Genomic DNA, 8,200 nt, shown 5'->3' on the forward strand with positions numbered 1-8,200 from the left:
TCCTGCTTCCCATCCCCAAACTGAAATGAAACCAGTTGAGTCCAGAAGGATTCAGTTAGGAGGGAGGCAGGTTGCAGAACCTCCATTTGCAGGTTTGGAAGGCAGTGCCTCGGTTCGGTGCCGTGACAGACCGTGTCCCATTGGTCCGAGGGAGAAACTTAACCCCACAATTACCTGATTTGAAAAGAGGCTTTGCTGTCTTCTAAAACATTCTGTGTTTAGTTAGTAGACTTTCAACTTTTTAAAAACAGGAAAAGATTCTAGGCGTGTTTCCCAGGATATACCAATGCATGTAAATTACCACAAAGAACGCATAGGAGATGCTGCCACTGTAGAGAGAAAGCCTAGCTTGAAAGCAATTGTGGAAAAATAGAAGTGAGGCCTGTGTTCTCTTTACTTTGGCCTGTCATTACTGCGGACAACAATTCAAAAAATCTAGAACACTGAAAATTGCATCTTCTAAATCTGTACATTTTGAAGACATATATGGAGTATACATATATTTTTTAAAAGCATGAAAAGGGATAAATGGAGATGAAAATATTTTGTGGGGTGTTTTTGAAGACAACGTGGGGAAAATGCTTTAAGAAGCAAAAAGAAAATGCTTCTTAAAATGGTAAATTTTAAGAGCATATTACAAAATTGCATATAAATAAATATTTCTCTTTGTCCCGTGTGGGATAGCTGGTCCCTGACCTTCTTGAAGCTCTCCGCACTCCATACACCCACAACTGAGGAACTGCACAGATGTCAGACACGGTCCATTAGGAGGAGCAAGACGGAGCCACAACAATCTAGCCCAGGGAGGAGGAAAGAGCGGAAAAGCCACGTGCTTCTCTGGGATAACGGAGAACATCTGTCGCAGACTCACAGGGCTGGGAGGACAGCTCTAAGACCTTGCCACCCTCCCTGGAGCATACTTGCTGCTTCTGGCCGGAATCCCTTTCCAGGGCTGGGGTGGGACCCTGTTTCCACCTCCCCATCTCTGGATGGACATCTCTGTAGTGGTCCACCTGCCAGCTCTGGGTGTCTGGTGGTGAGGCCACCCAGACTCCGGGAACCTGGCCTTCTTGAGAAAGTCAGAGGGTTCAAGGCAGAGGTATGACCAGAGGTGGGGGGCCAGGTATGGGGATAAGAGGGTCCTGGGGCACCGCTCCGGGTCCTCGAAACAAGCCACTGCCTGAAAACCCTGCGTTGGGCACTTATTGGAAGGGAGACCCGTCTGAGAGGACGTAGTCTTTCCTCTGCTGTTCGTTCTTTCCATCCGGACGATTGAGGATCCCTGCGCTCTGTCTCTTCCTCTGCAAGCTTGTGTCTCTACTGGCTGGTCCAGGAGGCAACTCTGCTTCGCAGAGCGTGTTTTCAGGCCCCCCTCCTTTTTATAACATCTCAGAGAGGAGACGCAAAGGGGCTTGGCTACTGAGTGTCTTTCACACTGTGGCCTGAGACACACTAGTGCGACGAGAAATCCATGTCATGAGTTGGAGGCGGTATGAAAAACAAACAAACGAAACAAAACAGAAGGAGACACAGAAGGAAACAGGAATGAACTGAATTGAACCGGAACCACCAGAGTACCCGGCACAGAGTCAGGGTGAGTGTCATTTCCTGGAGTCTGTGTGAACCTTTTGTTCACGGTAACATCCACACAAGCGCATCTGTGTGCGTTGTGTTTGTGTTCTTGGTTAGGATGGGAGACTTTTGTCCGGGCCGTGGTCCAACGGGTTTGGAAGCCACCGGTTCAGGGAGGTGTTGCCTCCGTGGGGCTGCGCAGAGGAACCTGTATTTGGTCTTCGCCCCTGCTTCCAGGCACAGACCTCCCAGCAGCCCTGGAATTTCCGGAGTGATGAGAGTGTGTTAGTCACACAAGCCCTTCCACTAAACCTGAGCTTACGTTAACGAGGTGCCTCTTGGTGGCCCCTGGGCAGCTTTGGGACGGACGGAGATGGGCAGCCAGAGGAGCCAGCGGGTGATTAGAGGGTTGGCACTTGTAGCCCCAGCTCTGGCCTTTGGGGAGGGGAGAGGGGCTGCAGATTTCTAATCACCCATGGCCAATGATGTCGGCAGTCATGCCTATACAACAAGTGGCCCACAAAACCCCTGAACAGTGGGGTTCAGGGAGCTTCAGGTTGGGCAACACACTGAGGTCCTGAGGGGCATGCACCCCCCAGAAGGCGCGGGGGCTCTGCATCCCTCCCCACCTGTTGCCCTGTGCCTCTCTTCCATTGGGTTGTTCCTGAATTGTACCCTTTGTAACAAACCAATATATGTAAGTAACGTGCTTTTCCAGGTTCTGTGAGTCACTCTAGTGAATCATCAGACCCGAGGGGGGTGGGTCACAGGAGGCCCCAGGCTTGTAGTCGGCCGGACAAAAGGGGGTGGTGGCCTGGGCCCCTCATTTGTGGTTTGAGCCTGAAGTGAGGACAGTCTTGTGGGGTCTGCGGTCACCCCGGGTGACAGTGTCAGAACTGAATTGAGTTGCAGGACACCCAGTGGGTGTTGGAGAGCTGGGCGTGGTGTGAAGAACCCCACGCATTTGGGGTCAGAAAAAGGACCACACGGGGGCTCAGAGGAGGAACGCGGTTCCACTGTGATCTGCTCCGTGTCGCCCGCAGCAGGTGGGCAGCAACCAGGCGCCTGTCCCCGATGGCGACCGACTTTACTCTCCCGCCCCCTCAGGGGCAAAGTCCAGGCGTTTTCCTGATGGACCTGCTGTGGAGTCTGTCTCCTCTGGCTCAGGTAAGGCACATGTTGTCTATTGTTTGTTTAGCGATTGACGAGACACTGCCATAAAACTCGTTACTGCTTTCTCGGTGGACTTCTCAACCCCTGAATAATGGGAGATGTTAGCAAAATGAGGCAAAAGCTGTCCTGCCTGTCCTGATTTTCTCTACCACTGTCCCACAGAAAGCCACAGAGGTAACGTTACATTTTCTAATGACCACTATGAAAACGCAAAAAGAAATGAGCAGAAACTAATTCTAATAATTTATTTTAGCCAATCCAATAGATCCAAAATATTATCATTTCAACAAGTAACACAAAAAGATTATTGCTGAGATACTTCACATTCCTCTGTGCTGCTCCCCCTTTTTTTTTTTTTTTTTTTGTGGTACGCGGGCCTCTCACTGCTGTGGCTTCTCCCGTTGCGGAGCACAGGCTCCGGACGTGCAGGCTCAGTGGCCATGGCTCACAGGCCCAGCCACTCCGCGGCATGTGGGATCTTCCCGGACCAGGGCACGAACCCGTGTCCCCTGCATCGGCAGGTGTACTCTCAACCACTGCGCCACCAGGGAAGCCCACTGCTCCCTTTTTGATTCTTGTGTATATTTCACACTCACAGCACACCTCAGTTCAGAATTGGCCATATTTCAGGTACTCACTGGCTAAATGTGGTGAGTGGCTATCCAGTTAGTGCAGCTCTACGTTGTCTAGCACACAGAGAGGTTAAGCCACTCGCCCAAGGCTACCCAGCTGATTAGAGGCAGAGCCACGATTCATAGCTAGACAGCCTTGACCTGGGCCTGGGCCCGCGGTCACTTTGCTGTGCTGCCCCTCTGTGCATGGCCACCACGGGCATGGCATTTCTGATGCAAAGGGAAGGGCTCCTTGGATGGTGGAGGGGGGACCGTGGAGTGGTGACCTAAGATGCCCAGACTGCATGGAAGAGGAAACACAGCAAGGAGAGGCTGATGTGGCAGAGACCACCCTGAGTGTGAAGGGAGCGGTTCTGCGGAAGTTCAACGAAGGGCAACGTGAGAAGGTCATTGGTGGCTCGGAGCCAGAGGTCCTGAAAGAAGAACAATACCAGTGATGCTGACCTCTGGACGTGCTGTGAAACGGCTGAAGGGAGAGGAAAGAAAAGTCATCGGAGTTAGGAGGTCAAGGAAGGCAGTGAGGGTAGGGTGAGAGCTGGAGGTGGTCAATAACTCAGGCAGGGCGCAGATGGAGAGAGACCACGTGAGGCTAACGTCCTCACCTGAAGCCTAATGCAGAGGCAAAACACGCTTGAAAAGAGCTGACGAGCACAGACCGAGGAACCCATCAGCAAAGGCAAATTATGTAAGGAAATATGTGGCTGGGATACTGCGTAAAAGTCTATGAGGTGGGGTTACAGCAAAAGCATTAAATGATGGATGGATTTTATCTGCATAAAAATGAAAAACTCCTGTACCTAGAAAAAGTTATAAACACATTAAACATAGATGAAACACAGGATAAAATATTGCCATATGAAAGAATAAAGGTAATAAACAAGTTGTAAAGAATTCAAAACAGAATAGAAAGGAAAGCAAATCGTAAAAGGGCAGCTTGCAGAAAAACTACATGTGACTAAGAAAAACAAGGAGAAAGACAGTCTCACTAGCAGCTAAAGAAATTCAAGTCAACATTGAAATGCAATCTTCACCTATCACATTGCAAAGGTGAAAAAAAATACCAGGTTTGGATATGGGTTTGGGGAAAGAGGCACTTATATAAACTACTGATGAGAACGTACGTACATCGGGGCAGTCTTTTTGGAGGGGATTTCAGTTCTATTGCTATGTAACAAAAGACCGCCAAACTGGGTGGCTTCACAGCTATTTTATTACCTCAAGGGGTTCTGTGGATCTCCTGGGCTTAGCTGGGTGGTCCTGATGCTGGACCTAGAGTCACCTGGGGGCTCCTGCTGGGCTGGAGCATGCCAGGGTGCTCATGTACACGGCTGGCCGTGGAGCTGGCTGGAAGCTCGGTTTGGAATGCCAACGGAAGCACCTCCACGTGCCTCTGTGGGGAGACCGGCAGTTAGGTTTTAAGAGAGGGTGTCTCGGAAGCAAGTGTTTATGAGAGGCGGGAAGGGAAGCCACCGGGCCAGCTAAAAGCCTTGTCTACGGGCCCAGTATCACTTCTACCATATTGCATTAGTCAAAGCAGGCCCGGGGCCCACCCACGGTGGTGGAGGAATAAACTGCACCTTTTGGTGGGGGAGGTACGTTACAGAAGAGCGTGTAGGGTGAGAGATGCTGCCACTATCTCTGGAAAATTCAGTATCCCACAGAAGGCAATTAGACAATATTTATTATAAGTCCCTAGTGTCCGTAAATCCTTTGTCCCAACAAATTCTGCTTCTGAAAATTAGTTTGAAATGCATAGTTGTAGATATTCCTGAAGACTTGGCTATTTAAAAATTGTTCCTCATAACATCAAGTTGAAAGGTATTCTCGTGCCTTCAAATAGGAAATTGAGTGAGTAAATGCGTGCGCAGATCTAAGCAAAGCAGCGTCCTGAGGTGGGGTTTGGGGGTTGGAAAGGAGGGGTAATGCCGTTGGGTGCTGTTTTCCCCTTGCCGGCTTGGAGCCTCTCAGACACTCCTGAGCAGGGGTTTGGGGGCAGCCGGGAGGTCGGCAGATGGGGTCCTTTGCCTGCTGAGCAGCAGAAGGAACTAGGGATTTTGAGCTGCTCGAGAGGGGCTGAGCGTGAAAATGATCTCCCCAAATTCTGAATTCTGATTTGTGGCGGTTGGAGCAGAGATTCTGCTTCACAGAAGCCAGAGCTAGCACGGCAGGTGGAGACAAAGGCGAGGCCACTTCTACTTCCCCGGAAGGGAGGACTTTCGACGACCTGAACGGGGACCCGAGGCACACGGTGGCCGAGCCCCTCTGCACACCGGGAGTGGGCAGGTGACAGCCAGCACGGTGACAGCCAGCCCGGTTCAGGCTGTGTGTCGGCCCGAACTTGGGGGACGTGCCCCTCCTCTGTGGCCCCTGGTGGTCCATTAGAACAGCGAGGGGTGAAGTCCAGGACCCCCGGCACGGGGAGACCCAGGGCCCTGAGCCTCGTCCGCAGGAGCGGAGTCCCCTGCCTGCTTCTCCGCCCGGCTTTCCTGTGTCAGGCAGTCCGTCTCCGCGCAGGGCCTCTGGGCGCGGGGGACACACATCGCCCTGTATGCCGTGGCCCCAGAGGAGAGCTATTGCCCGTCACTCCCGCGACTGTGCCGGGGGCATCCGCTCCTCCTGGCCCGGGTCGTTCTCAGCCCTGAACCAACCGCAGTGGCCACAAGATGTCAAAGCAGACCGCTGGGCCCGGGGGACGGTACAGCTCTACCTGAGCCACACGGGGTCAGAGCAGGGGTGACACTGTGGTCCCCCAAAAGGACCCTGAGGGAATATACGCCTGGTGGGAAAACAGTATGTCCACTCCAGAAAGTTACCCAGGGTCACCAAGGTGGCTGGACCACAGCCAAGTCCAGGCCTTTGCAAAAGATGACACCAGCGCAGTGTAGCGCTTCGAGCCCCAGCTCCGCCCTCACGGCTCTGTAACTGTAGCCCCTCTGCCCCTCGTCTGTAAAATGGGAAAAACAGAGCCGGCCTCACAGGGTCCTCTTAAGGGTTAGATTAGTTAAAGCAGCAGAAGTGCTTCGTCAGTTCCCGGCACTGACTGAATGTTGGCCCTCACTGTGGATGGTCCTTTACGAGGTCTGCAAAGCCCAGAACGGGCAGCTGGCCGATGGAAACGGTCCAGTAGGAGGGCGTGCTGAGCGGCGGCGCTTTGCTCAGAACAGACTTCACCCTAGAGGCCACGCAGTGTCGACTGCATCCCTGGGGTCTCCACTGAGGGTCAGGAGCGGGGTGGGAGGGGGGTGGGCTGTGTCTTGCCCTCTGTGGCACCATCAGTACCACCGGGGGAGGCAGCAGCTCCCCGCACACACCCCCACCCCACCCCCGCCGAATTCATTTGGACGGGAGCCTCTGAAACAGTGGCCCAGGCATCCCGTCTGTTTCAGGCTTGAATTCCACCCAGAAAGCTTTGGGGCCGGCTGAGGTCTGGGCACGTACACTTGGTGCTGTGTTTGGGATATCCCGGAGTAAACACCATCTTCATCCAAGGCAGTTAAACCAAGAGTTCTGTGGTCCAGGCAGTCTGGGGAGACAGGAATCGTACAGCCTTGACTCCTGGGCGTAAGGACTTCAACACGCAGACGTGAGGAAAAGCTTCACAGAACACAGAAAGTAAGACAAGTGCACAGCGCTGGGAAGGGACTAGGAAATCAGATGACGAGGCCGAGGAGGGCTTCTCCCTCTGAGAAGAGGCCTCTTCGATGGAGTCCCGGACAGGTGGACAGAGCAGCCTGGACACACAAAGGAAGGGGCGGTGAGAGGTCAGGGGAAGCTGCTGTCAGCCTCTGCTCGCTGGAGGGTCTGGGATGCTCTTCCCAGCTCTGATGCGACCCCTCCTACACACGAGTTTCTGCTCAAGGTACTAAGTGGAATAGTCAAGAAAACAAACTACGAGACGACGGAGCAATGCTTTGACGTCTTGACAGACAGCGATTTCCATCTGCCACGCTTCCGGTCGCGTAGGAGGGTAAAATGAAGAAGTTTTAGATAATCAAGCTCTAAAAACAAATACTTCTCAGAAACCCTTGACCGTAAAGCCAAGGAGGACGTGCTCCGTCTACAAGAGGAAGCAACTCAGAAAGAAGGAAACCCGAGACCCAGGAAGCATGGAGTGGAACCCACCAGGCAGGTGGAGGGGATTCGCCGGGCGTCAGCCACGCGCGACAGCGAGACACCACGCCCGACCTGGGCAGGTCGGTGGCTGCAGGACGTGTGTATTCAAGAGGCTGGGATTGTTAGAGCGCTTCTGAACATTGGGATGTGTGTTCTGGCTTCTGGTTTAGGCACGTAAGGAGCTTGGAAGTCACCACTCCACGCTAACAACACGTAAAAGGTCAAACAAACTGAAAAAATCAACAGCTCTTCTTAGAACGGCCAGAGAAGTAAGGTCATAGCGCAAACTGCTGCCCCCCCAAACTGGAGAGACAGACGGCTGGACACAGAGCATCACAACTTACTGCAGAAACCGGATACCTGGGCTGTAATTAGTGAAGGACTTCAGCGCAGTGTGGGCCACTCCAGGGGACTCAGTCATTGGCGGGGGGGCTGGGGGCGCACACTTTTGTGAGCTTTACCTCCAGGAGCTCAATCAGGTTCCCACTGTAAATATCAAAGAAAAATCCCTTCCCGCTTCCAGCAGGGGGAGGGGAAAGGAGACCATCTCGAATACACCAGAGCACTCTGTTCCTCTCATCAAGGTCTGCTCTCAGAAGACACTGGTTAACCAGAGCCCAACCTGCTGGGCTGTTATCAGAGCGAAGCTGACCCGAGGGAAGGGACACCCCAACTCCAGCCCCCTCTAGCCATCCAGTCCCACGTAAGCG

The sequence above is a fragment of the Lagenorhynchus albirostris genome, chromosome 10 (assembly GCF_949774975.1).
Source record: "Lagenorhynchus albirostris chromosome 10, mLagAlb1.1, whole genome shotgun sequence".
Classification (NCBI taxonomy): Eukaryota; Metazoa; Chordata; class Mammalia; order Artiodactyla; family Delphinidae; genus Lagenorhynchus; species Lagenorhynchus albirostris.